Consider the following 12,728-nt stretch of genomic DNA (forward strand, 5'->3'; position numbering starts at 1 on the left):
AGGATGGTGAGGGGACTGGGGCATCTCTCCTACGAGGAGAGGTTGAGGGAGCTGGGCTTGTTCAGCCTGGAGAAGAGAAGGCTGAGAGGGGACCTTAGAAATGCCTCTAAATATCTGCAGGGTGGGTGTCAGGAGGATGGGGCCAGACTCTTTCCAGTGGTGCCCAGCGACAGGACAAGGGGCAATGGGCACAAACTGAAGCAGAGGAAGTTCCATGAACTGAACATGAGGAAGAACTTCTTCCCTCTGAGGGTGATGGAGCCCTGGCCCAGGCTGCCCAGGGAGGCTGTGGAGTCTCCTTCTCTGGAGATATTCCAGACCCGCCTGGACAAGGTCCTGTGCAGCCTGCTGTGGGTGACCCTGCTTCGGCAGGGGGGTTGGACTGGGTGACCCACAGAGCTCCCTTCCAACCCCGACTAGTCTGTGAATCTGTGTGATTCTTTGATTCTTTGATTCTGTGATTCTGTGATTTCAGGGCTGCTGTTGCAGTCTGAGAGCACAATGGGCTGCAGAAACAGTTTGGACCCTCATTCCAGGTCTTGGGAAAGGTCTGGGATTTGGTCAGCCATTACAACACTGAGAATTGGGAAGCTTCAGTCTCTGTGTGGATTTAGCCCCCTGTTATTTCAATATTAATTTTGCTGCAGGAAACATGCTTCTGGAGCTAACGCTGTGTGCCTTTTGCCAAGCCAACAACATAACATCGTAAAGAAAACAGAAATCTAACAAATAGTATTTTCTCAGCAAGTGGTTTAAAATATTTCCTCACACAAGCAATAAAAATTATTGGAGCAATTTAATCAGGAACAAGGGAGGTGGCAAACTCTGGCAAAGACAGTGCAGTACATGTGCAGGAGTGGTAGGGGAGATGGGGGACAGGAGGAGATGCAGGGATCCTGTGGCCACTGGACCATATTGCCTTCCTGGACATGGAACTGAATCTTTTCCTGCCTCAGAGATGTGCAGATGGCAGACAAAATCCTTCACCTTAATGTAGAAACAGAAAGAGGATGGAGGATTTGGTGTGGATCTATAAAGGTCCCAACCCACTGGTAAGAGTCAAGACTGAGTCACATCATGGAATTAATTTTTTTCTGTGGTTTGTCTAGAATTTTTTGGAGGGAAAATAGGAAATGGTTATTTATTTTTTCTTTCAAATACCGCATTACAAAAAAGTTAAGTGAAGAAATTAGGAAATGGGAAGATTAAGAGTTCCTGTACAGCCTTCATTTGACCCCCTTTATGCACATGCTTTATAGCTTGGTCTCCACAACACTTTCTTTTCATCCCATGGGACGCATTTCATTCTCTGAAGATACTGGAAAGACATTATCATGAAGCAGACAGTGGTTTGCAGGCAAAAAGGACAAGGCTGATAGTGAGGCGGTTGAACGCTGCCCTAGAGGACTGGGGACTGAGTCTACACAGGATTTAAGCCTTGTGCGCACCAACCTTGCCCATCCCCTCTGGACCCAACATTGGAGGCATCTTAAGGTTCACCCAGAACATCTCAGTGTCCCATGGCAGCAGCAGCGGGGACAGCACAAGGGCATTCATCCCGGGCAGGATCTCCTCTCTCGCCAGGAGACGGGCGCTTTGGCTTTCGCCTCTCTGCTGATTCATCGCCACCGCTGACACACCACATCCCACCATCTCTGGTTTCCCCAAGGCTCAGCCTGCCATTTAATTCGAAGACACGTTTTGGACCTCAGGCTAGGCTTTTAGGACTAATCATTTTAACATTAGAAACAGATTCCGGGATCAAATCAGAGGTAAAGCACAGTACTGTTCTGCACTTAAAAATATTCTCTCTGTGCCATTTCAGCATGTGTCACCATGAGGTCCTACAGTGTGTCCAGGCTACTGAGGTGGGATCTGAATGTTCCCACAGGCATCCATCTCCCGTCCTCCCCTCTCCATGACCACCTTCTCTCACCTCAGCCGTTTGTCTCCATCCTAGCTCTTACATCGCACGGTTTTGTCTTCTGGCTCCTAATTTGCTTATGCTGGATATGTAAACTTCATGACTTGAACTTTATAATCCTCTTTTATTAGAAGCCCTCTCTAGGATAAGACGACATAACACACTTTTTGAAACCTTTAAGTTGCGATAACAGGTGGCAGACCTCTGTGAGATGTATTAATCGGACAAGCCTTCTGTCAACCGATGAACTCCAGGGGGTTCTCAGCGAGACCCATCTGGACACAACTCAGGTGCAGCACTGAGGCGTTCTGCCCACACTCCCTGTTTTCCATTTAAAGATTTTGATATCGCAGCTACAGCAGTAAACTGGGAATTCAGGTGACTTTTTTTAGGGAGAGGCGCTGTAAAGTTGTATTCATTAGTATTCATTAATAATTTTCCACGAGGAAATTAATAATTTCATATTCGCTGCAGAGTCTGGAAGGTACACAGTAATTAAAAGATGGAAAGATTTGGAGAAGTATCTACCTTTCAAAGACAGAGAGGTGGGTTTTGTAGGAAAAAGTGATATACTGAGGACTGTGTCAAGATGCGTTCTTGCAAGAAAAGACTGCCTGAGGCCCCTTCTTTCAGTCATTTTCTGTTCTGTATTTGATTACACAACTGTACCATTCCTGTAACTTAGAAGTAGCACTGAATGGATGCTAAAACACTGACTTCCAAGAAAGGAACATTTAGAGGGATTCAGGTGCCTAAATACAAGAAGAGCTGTCTAATGTCATTTTCGATGCTCGGAGAAGCCCGTCTGGCTTGCAGCTGCTGCTCCAGCAGGGCACAAAGCCTGCCATAAATCCCGTGTCAGAGCTGCCAACACATTTAGATGGCTCCAGCAACTGCCGTCATCTCCAAAGGCATTATGTTGCGGTACCTGAATTCCCTCATTTAAATTACATTTGAACACTGAAAACAGAGAATCATCAGATAAACTCAGATAGAACTTCAGCCAGGATTTCCTAGCCACAGCGCATCATTACCCTCATTTTTTCTGCATTTCAGTCATCCCTGCTTAGTTTTGAGTTTGTTGCCCCTCGGGGTCTCTGAGTGATTTAGGAGACATGGCTGACAAATCAGACGTGGCTGCAAGAGCATGGTCTGAGGAAACACGCTCAGAAACCGGCAGACGTGGCGTTGCCACTCAGCCCGCTAATCCTCCTCTAGCAGGGGGTCAAAGTCAGGAGCGTGCGAGCGCAGCCTCTGCTCACCCCGTTTGCTGGTTTGCGCTGGTCTGGGGATTGAGTTTTCGCCCGAAATTCGTCCCTGGAGCAGGCACGACTTGCAGTGACAGCAAAGGGAAAATGTTTCTGCGGTCTTAGGGCAGGAACGGGAACGGGCAGAACTGGTGACAGGATTACGCCGAGGTTACGTGATATTATTCCCATCAGGCGAATCCGGTCTGTGATGCTTTGCACCCTGATAAGGGTGCAAAGAAGCCTATGCAGATATTGCATATTGCTACCTCAAAACATGTATGTTGTCAGAGGATTTAAGGTCTCCTAATGAATTTCCTTAAGCTTGTATGTGTTCTGCAATCTCTGTTTTAAAGGCACTTTCTGATTGCAGAAACGACCTTTGGCATGCCTTCTTTAGCTAACACGTGAGACTTTGCAGACAGACACTATGCTAAAAAACTTTTCCACCTAATTTCGGTGAAATTCCTAGACATCTTTCTGTATTTGGCCTCCAAACCCTGTTTATATTAGAAAAAGTTTAATATTGTTTTATAAGAGCAGTACATCTTTCTTGCTGTGGGTCAGCTTATCTTCGGAAAAGAGGTTTTGCGTCAGTCCAGGGCATGTTATTTTGCCAATCAGAAGATATTGTACTAGCAAAAGGACTGTCTGAATTGTGGGTTCATATCTGCAGCAGAGTTTTCAGCACTATTCCTAAGTTAGGATATGATTTTTTTTCACTGCCTGACATTCATGCAGGCAACAGCTTGTAAGTGCAGATTAGACCAAACCAGGTGAACTTTGCTCAGCTCAGAAAAGTGTTAAAACCATCAGAAGCAACAGGTAGGAGAGAAATGTCTTCACTGCTGCTAGACACCAGAGAGCTGGTGAGACAGGCTGAGCTCTTCCAGACGCTTACCTGGAGACGTGTTCAAGCTACTCTGACTATCTCTACCTTGTGAAAATCAGTTTTATTTAAGGTCTCTCCGTGTGGATACTCACCACATGGAGACAGAGAGACACCCCACGCTCCCAACCACTTTGCAAAATATGGGTCGAATCTTAGAGCAAGAAATACCATGTTCTTACAGTTCACTGGTTTAAAAAAGCGTTGTCTAGAAATACGCCTACAAGTTGTGAGTAACTGTGATGTTTTCTTCCTCCCGTGTCCTGGCTGCCGTTTAGACCACGGGATGCTCCGAGTAGCGTCGATCTTCTCTTGTACTTTTTTGTGCAGGGTGACCTTTAAGTTTAGCTGTTGCCATTACAGCCCGACGTAAAGCAAACTGCAGACGAGAATATCAGTGTAAACACGGCAGACAAGCCTTCCGTGTAGGAGCTGTGATCTCCCCTTCCCTGTCTCAAAGGCACAACGCGTACCCCAGCACATGGAGGCACCAAAGCTGAAAAAGAAAAAAAAAATGCTCAGTTCTGTTAAAATTTTTTGTTGCGGTTGCCATGGTGATTATACGCTGTACAAGGTAAGTTACAGTCTGGAAAGTTAAGTGGTGGGTGAAAAAGGCGGCATCCCAGCGTTGCAGAATATGGTGCCCAAAGACATAGGTGAGAAGATTTAATTGCTTTTTGTCCCTTTGTCTCGTGATACGTTTTTGTGCTAGCTGTATAAGCTCTCTGTTAAGAATATCAACCCATCTTGTCTCTTTTTCCTTTGCCTGTCCATGTGGGGTTGCTGGTGGAGCTCAGGAATCGGGGGAAGGGCTTGAGAGCCCCATCAACCTCATCCCTACTCCTATGGTGAGAGGATGGCAGGAGGAGTAGCTCTGCCCTGGCCACCCTCAAAGGACCTCCTGTGACTTCTAAGAAACCTCGCTCTGCAGGCTGAAACTTAGGTTATTCTGAGAAATGATCTAAAAAGATAATTTTTTATATCCGTGCATCAGATAGTGCTGTTTGTATATCCGTTATCTGGTGTGTTTTCCCCTGTCGCTCTGTGTGGGTCTTTCACACAACAAAAAAGGGAGCTGAGAAGAGACTTTAAAGAAAGGAAAATGCAGAGCCTCATAGTTTAACAGAGGGGTTCAAAAGGAGGTGAGAAGGCAACAAACTTAAAATCTGCTTGTTTTGATCTCCCTTCTGCTATCGTGACACGGGTCTTTAAATAAACGTAGGCTCAGTGACGTTTTTTGTTCCAAGACAAGAGTCTGGATTGGGTGATTTCCAGTAAACAGGGCAGAAACCGTTGTGCATTGCACGTGGTTCCAGCGGAGCCATCTTTCTCCTCGTGTGATCATGAACCTTACGTGTCCTAACCCTGATATTTACGGTTTCTCACTGCATTTTTTCTTATCACACCTACATCTCCTTTCTTTCTTTGGGGCCAAACTCTTTTCAGTGGTGCCCAGTGACAGGACAAGGGGCAATGGGCACAAACTGAAGCAAAGGAAGTTCCAGCTGAACAGGAGGAAGAACTTCTTCCCTCTGAGGGTGACGGAGCCCTGGCCCAGGCTGCCCAGGGAGGCTGTGGAGTCTCCTTCTCTGGAGATATTCCAGACCTGCCTGGACGCGGTGCTGTGCAGCCTGCTGTGGGTGACCCTGCTTCGGCAGGGGGTTGGACTGGGTGACCCACGAAGGTCCCTGCCAACCCTGATCATTCTGTGTGATTCTGTGATTCTTTCAGGTCCCAAATTTCAAAGATTGCAGCTATGTTTTCAGAAGAAAAGCTTGAAACCTGTAGCCTTCAGGATCTGTCTAATCACGTGGCACAACACAGCCCTGTTAACAGCAAGTGACCTCTCTTCTGCACCTTCCAAAGAGAGCCAGCAAAGAAGTGCCAGACATGTTTTAGGGACCAAATCTGTCAGTATATCGTCCTTTTTACTTCAGTCATTTCCCGCTGAATGAGAACCTGAATTTTGCTTTTCTATAACTGCTCTCCAAGTGCGTTTCTTGTATCATAATTCTGCTTTACCCACACCGTAAGCTCTTGGGAACAAGGATCATGTTATATCGCATGCTTGCACAGCATCCAGCTTGAGGGCTAGCAGACTATTGCTGTGGAAAAAAAAGCGACGGCAAGTTAGAGGAAAAGCTCACTGAAATAGATGTGAAAGGGGAGGGCAGTAGAACAGCCTCTTTTTATACTAAGAGTGTAAGGAAGCAAAGCTTACAGTTTCTATAGCTGACCTTTAAGAATAAAAAGAAAAAAGAAAAATCTGAGCTTGTTTGCATGAAGAATCAATGCTGATCTGGAGCAAAACGTCTGTTGGAAACCAAGAATTTGACCTCAGTCTGACATACAGCGGAGAAATTTGCAACACTAACAGTCATTTGACTCGTACAACACACCACGCTGTGTTCACGCAGTCAGCCCAGATAAGAGGAAAATCTCCCACATCTTATTTCTTCCCTTTAATTCATTCCTTTCATCTTATTTTTGGCAAACCTCTCTAGCAGTCCGCATTAAATATTCTCTAGCGTATTCCACACTAAATGCTCTTCTACTTTTAGTGAAATGGGAAAGGGAGCTGCGAGAAACCGGGACTGGCCTGAAGATGCTGTTTCTATGACACTCATTTAGCCTTTCTAGGACTGAATGGAATATTCCTATGACAAAGTACTCTTTAATCTGCATTAATTCCCTCAGTTACATGGTAACGGCTGATGCATTGGTGTAATCACTGATAAATAGACCTGGTTGGAGTAGGCAAATTGGGTCTGTAGCAGACAGAGAAAAGAAATCTCAGATCCAAGGAAAATAAAAGCCTAATTCTTGCCTTTGCAATGATGGGATGAACCTGAGCTCAGATCAAAAGCCTCTCTCTGAATAAGCCATATCTGCGAGAACACAGAGCTTGAGACCGAAATGAGGAAATCAGCTGAGAAATGCTTCCAGAGTCAAAAATTCCAGAATTCCAAAGATTTGTTAAATGGAAAATAAAACTTGTCTGCTCAACTGGTCCTTCACCATCTGCCCAAGGCCAGGACAAGCACAGAGTTGTACTTGAACTGCTGCTCTCTGGTCCTTTCCTTCAGACAGTTAAAGAGGAGGAAAATCGAGCGCTAACTGAAGTTGACTGTATGGAAATGTTAAACAAACAACATCTCCGTTGCACTTGTCCTTGCAAATGTTTCTCTTCATTTGGCTATTGCAGCTGGTTTTGAAAAGGAACCTGTATAATTGACGTATTATTTTTCATATGAATAAAGCGTAGAATTTCCTTAGAGCCTCAGGAATCAGGCCTTATAGATCCCTTTGGACTGACCCATAATTGTGAAGCATGCTTAAAATAACATATTTTGGATTCTTTCTATTTGCAGTTTAGATCTGATCTGATCTTCTAGGTGAAATTGCTTCATGTTTTACATTTTAAAAAAGCTGGATATCTTATAGAATCTTTATTCCAAGAATGTAAGTTTTAAGAAATGCATCAAAAATCATGAAACTTGAAATTAAAACATGAGACTTGGCAGCAGTGGTGAGCAGTAATTCACTCTTCCAAGCACTTCCTCACCCTTTCAAATAGAAATTGCTAATCGTGAGAAAAAAATTCATAAACGCAAATTTGTAAAGCATAGATCAAGCCAGCAACATATAATTAGTTCTCTTCTCCTTTTTTTTTTTTTCACAGTTAAACCAAATGTAACATTAATTTCACTCATCTATCTCTAGCTTCCCGGCACTGGTCTGAAAATACATGTAGGGAACAAGCCCAGCTTAGCACCACGATGCCCTTGCCTTGTCCAAATCTGTGTGAGTTCAGCAGCAACAGATCACCTAGCTGTTTGCATACAGATCGATCCAAGTCTATTGGCTTCCTTTTCTGTAGTTGTCTCCCATGTATTATGCAAAATTCCACAGGCAGATATTATAATCAGCTTATTAGTCACAGAGCAGACGCCTCCGATTTCCCTGTAGCCTCCCAAAGTCACATTCTGCTGCCATTCTGAACCGTGAGTGTTTAGCGGAGTCGGCATCTCATTGTGGGTGTAATGAACCAGGACGACATGAACATGCTACGAGACCACAATGGACAATTTCTGCTGATCGTCAGATGTTTATTCTGAGCCTTCGCCATCTGCAACAGTAAAATTGCAGAAGCCCTGCAAAGGTTGGAAGGATTGTTAATAGACAAACATCCTCTCGTGGCCAGCGCAATTCAGCCTTTCCAACGGCATTCAACTTTGCGTTCGAACATCTGGACTGCACCGAGTAGTAGCTCTTTCTTGCCCGTATACTCCTAGACTTGCTGGCAATGCAAACACCCAGAGCCTACCCACAGTTTTCACTGAGGCATCTCGTTCTGGGGGAGCTCAGGGGTGGTGGTAGCTGAAGCTCCAGTGCTTTTGCTGTTGCACGATGCTAGCCCACCACTCACCGGTGACTTCCCAACCCCGTGATGCTTCAATAATTTCCTAGAGTAGCCAGAAGAACGGCAGGCTAGAGGAAGGAGGGTACAACACCTCAAAGTCCGTGTCTGAGCGCTCATGAAATCTGGTAAAAAGTCTTCCTGCCTTCTGGCATCAGCCGCTGGTCCTCCTCGCTGTCACAGTGGAGAACTTCACCCCATCAGCTGGTTCTGGCACCCACCCAGGGGAAGTCAAATCGTCAGACCTACAGCCAGAGGTTTTGGGCTCTTGGAAGTAAAACACCATCCAGTGGTTGCCCCTACTTCTTGCATGAATTCAACCGCTCTTCCTTGACGGAGGTACTCTCCAGATGTTATCGGAATGCTGCTTCCCGTGCCTTGGAGATGCTTTTCCTCATCTCCAGCTGCAAGCCTTTTTGCCAAGGAGAGAAGCAGAGCCGAGCTCTCCCCTCCTTTCTGCTCAGAGAAACATCCTGGGAAATGGTGCCGTATGCCAGAATTTGAAGGATTTGCCCGGAGGATCCTGGGAGTGTGACTAAGCTCCTCAGGGCGTCTAGAAACAACTCGATTTTCTTTTAGATGCTGCAAAACCTGCTGTACTTTGAGAGCTGTGCTCGGAGGGCATAGGTAGCCCAGGGTTGGGGCTATGCCGATGCCGTGCCCCCAGCTTGGGGCTAATGGGGACGGGTGGGAGAGCCTGCAGCCCCCCAGGCAGCCCAACCGATTGCGCTGACACATGGTCAGCGGCCATAATACCTCATTTTTCTCATTAATGGGAGAATATTATGTTCTGTTTAAGAATTTGAGCTGATGCTTTATCTCAACACTCTGTTATACAAAAACAGGGATCTCAGGAAATGTTGTTAAAATAGCGACAAACGTGGCCTTCGTGCTGATTAATGCAACCAAGAGTTTATTCCAGTGGATATTCTCCAGTCTAGAGCCCAATCCAAAACACACCAAAACACTCCATTCAGTTTTAATGGGTACAGGTTAGAGACCTTATCTTTTAAGACAAGCTGAAATACTTATCTTAAGGTTAGCCACACTGATCTGAAACTTCGAGCTTGAGAAATCTGTCTGGAAATCTCTTGCGTTCGGACTTCATTTTTTATCAAGATTTCTGATACTTCCTGGCCTGTTCTGAGCAAAATACCTACAAACCCACTTCTCTTCCCTCTCAGCATGCCTTTGCCATTGCTAGTCAAAACAGTGGGGAAGTGTAGAAATGAGAAAATTGCAGTGTGGGGACAGTGAAAGGTGAAATTCTTCTGGCTGTGTGCCGGTCAAAGGTTCAGATTTATTCCTTCATTTCATTTTTCGCTGCCATTTACAAATTTGTGGAAACTTGTCCTCAAGAAAACTTGTCCTCAAGACTGGTGATATTCCATGTTAAAGCGATGCTCTGACATCCTCTGTGTGAGCAAGTTAACTCCCAACAACCTAAGGACGTGTGAGCCTTTTTCCAATCTGGTTTTGACCGAACTGCAATTACTACAGTAAGTTTTTAATTCTGATAATAATTTACATATTTTGGTTTGACTTCTGCTATATTGAGATAGCATAGATGGCAAAATGTTTTCCTGTAGATAAATGTAACTGTGGGTTTGAGACTTTACTAATGATCACGAGTCAATAGGTCTCATGATACCTACAGTAGCTTGCTAGATAAAGGAATAGACTGATGCTTATCTCTGCAGAAAGCTAGAATAGTTAGAAAAGCTTAGTAATGCTGACTCTCCCCCAGCTGTGCATTGCTGAAGCTTATGGCACGTCAGTTTAAAGCTAAATGCAAGTCCAGCTACCAATATCTGAAATTCGTTCCGTATTCTGCCAGAAAAATCCTTTCTGAAATGTCCCATGATACTGTCTCACTGGACTAAATATTGTCTGCTAGCTTAATCCTGGAGAGGAGCAGAAAAGGAGTGCAAAATTATGCTTTTAAAGAATGTTCGCTTTTGATTTTCACTTTTTAGATGCAAAGTGTTAACTCTGGAAATCTGCAAAACCGGACTACTAAAGAACTACAAATGTGCTTTGTTTTGTGGATCACCATGAAGAGAATTATCCTTTAGCTGAGAGAGTTTGGAGGAAGCTGGGAGGAGGAGGCATGGGCCATTAAGTGAGCCTAAGCAGCTTATGCTACCTTACGTTTATTTAGGCATGGATGGGATTAGCTGCGGGCTGATTAAAGAAGACTGCAGCGAAGGAGGCAAAGGGGGACGGTGTGAGGGAAAGGAGGAGGTGCTGCAGACCCAGCTGTGCTGCAGCAGATCTGAGCGACACGTCGCTGTGGCAAAAGGCCCGTGCATTAAGAGTCCTGCAATATTGTGTGGGGTTGAGGCGCTTGATGCTTCTTGGTGTTTGGGAAATGAAGCTGGGGGGCTCCTCCAAGCAGCAAGGAGACACCCAAGCTCACCTAGTGCATGGGCTGGATGTGCCCTAGGGAGCAACCAGGGCTTCCTTGGGCTTTCCTAAACAACAGGAAGGCTGGGAAGAGAGCTTGGGAAGGCAGGAGCAGGCTGGAGAGTCGGTGGCCTGTAGCTGTGCCGCCTTAAAATAACTCACGGGCAACGTGCCCCTAAAAAAGTACATGGGCAGCGGTTACTCAGATCCCTCCTGTGTAACTGGTTCCCAAGGCTGCCAGCCTTGGGGATTTGCATAGGGCCCATTTTTTTTTTTTCCACAATAACCATCTCTCTAGGCATTATGTAAATCAGATACCCTGAAGCAAAGAGTGCGTAACTGCTGTTGTGGAGTTACAACTACTGTTACGACTCAGGAGAAGAGCCACCTCTGCATCCGATGGAGTAACCCCATTGCAGTGCGAAGGCAAGGTTCGAGGGAAGCATCCATAGGGGATTCGGAAAAAGGCCGGCGTGATGCCCAGCAGATCGGCAGAGCCGGAGCAGGGATAGTCCTGCTTCTGCTGGGCTGAGCCGCGAACCTCCCAGGAAATTTGGGAGGGGTGCGTTGCCAATCAAACCACATAAAAGCATTAGGGAGAGAAAAAAAGCAAGAAACTTTATTTCTGAGCTGGCCAGAGAGAAAACTAGCTGGCTTTATATGGAGGTTTTAAATTAAATTTCACAAGTATTTACTGGAAACTCCTTACGGTTGGTTCATTCTTGTAAACAGCGTCGTGTTGTTTACTTAAACTGCTCTATCTCAGCACTACTCAAAATGCTCACTGGAGAGCTGACAGGGATGTGCCGTGGTTTTCTGCTTCCTAAGTTGTCTCTTCTTAAAGAAATACGGTTGAAACATGTCAAACGAGAGAAATGTGACTGGCAGCTGAGCCGTCGCACATTTTCCGGGAGCTCTGTTAGTGGCTGTCAAAGAGAAATCACCTGTGAGCCAGAGAAAGTGGGCAGAGGGGAACTACCAGCAGTTTCAGGAAGGGCTTAGGAGGGCCCAAAGACAACCTTTTCTCGTGTGATTTCTCTGGGTTCTGCTTTCTACGGGCTGTCCTTAGTTTGGGAAATTAAGGGGAGATAAGGCTGGGTTGGACCTTTATGTCTTTTGTCTAGAAATCCAGAGGCATTTTCCTCTTCGAGACCACACCTTGCTGCCTTTCTGAGGAGCTTCAAAACCGTCTTCTCCTGACCAGCCCTTTGGATGTGGAAAGGTGCTTTTCAGTTGCTGATCCTGGTAGCTTTTCCAGTGGAAATGCAGATCCCTTACAAGCACGCCCAGATCAATACATTTCCCTTATGAGCTAGCTTTACCTGTTCACTTTGGAAGTATTTTACTGATACCCAGGGGTCCACAGATCAGAGCAAAACCCTACTGCCACAGAGTAAGCTCCTCGGCACAGAGACGCGGTTGGTTTGGGTTTGCCATGTGATTTTGGCCATGCTCATCCATATGTGGGCACCCGTACCCATCCCAGCACCACCATTTGCCACGAAGCTCTTTACTCCTTGTGAAAAGAGAATACCAGCGGCGTTTGACACAAGCGGGCAGGGTGGGTTTTGAGGAGTGATTTGTTTCCCAGACACTAGATGGAGCTGGGTAATTGAGGTTCCTTCCCAGCCTCCCCGCAAGCTGTGGGTCTTGGCGGTGGGGTTGGCAGTCCTTCCCCCTTGCCACCGCCTAGAAGCCGATGCCAGGGCTCCGTGAGAGGGTTGGCTTTTTTAATCAGCAACAATGGCCTCATACAGCAAGGCTAGCCCCATCCTGACATGACATGAAATAGGTCAGTATTTGGACAGGCGGAGTTATTGTGCAGTTTGCGTTTAAGCTTAA

Source organism: Opisthocomus hoazin, chromosome 5 (genome assembly GCF_030867145.1).
Source record: "Opisthocomus hoazin isolate bOpiHoa1 chromosome 5, bOpiHoa1.hap1, whole genome shotgun sequence".
Lineage (NCBI taxonomy): Eukaryota > Metazoa > Chordata > Aves > Opisthocomiformes > Opisthocomidae > Opisthocomus > Opisthocomus hoazin.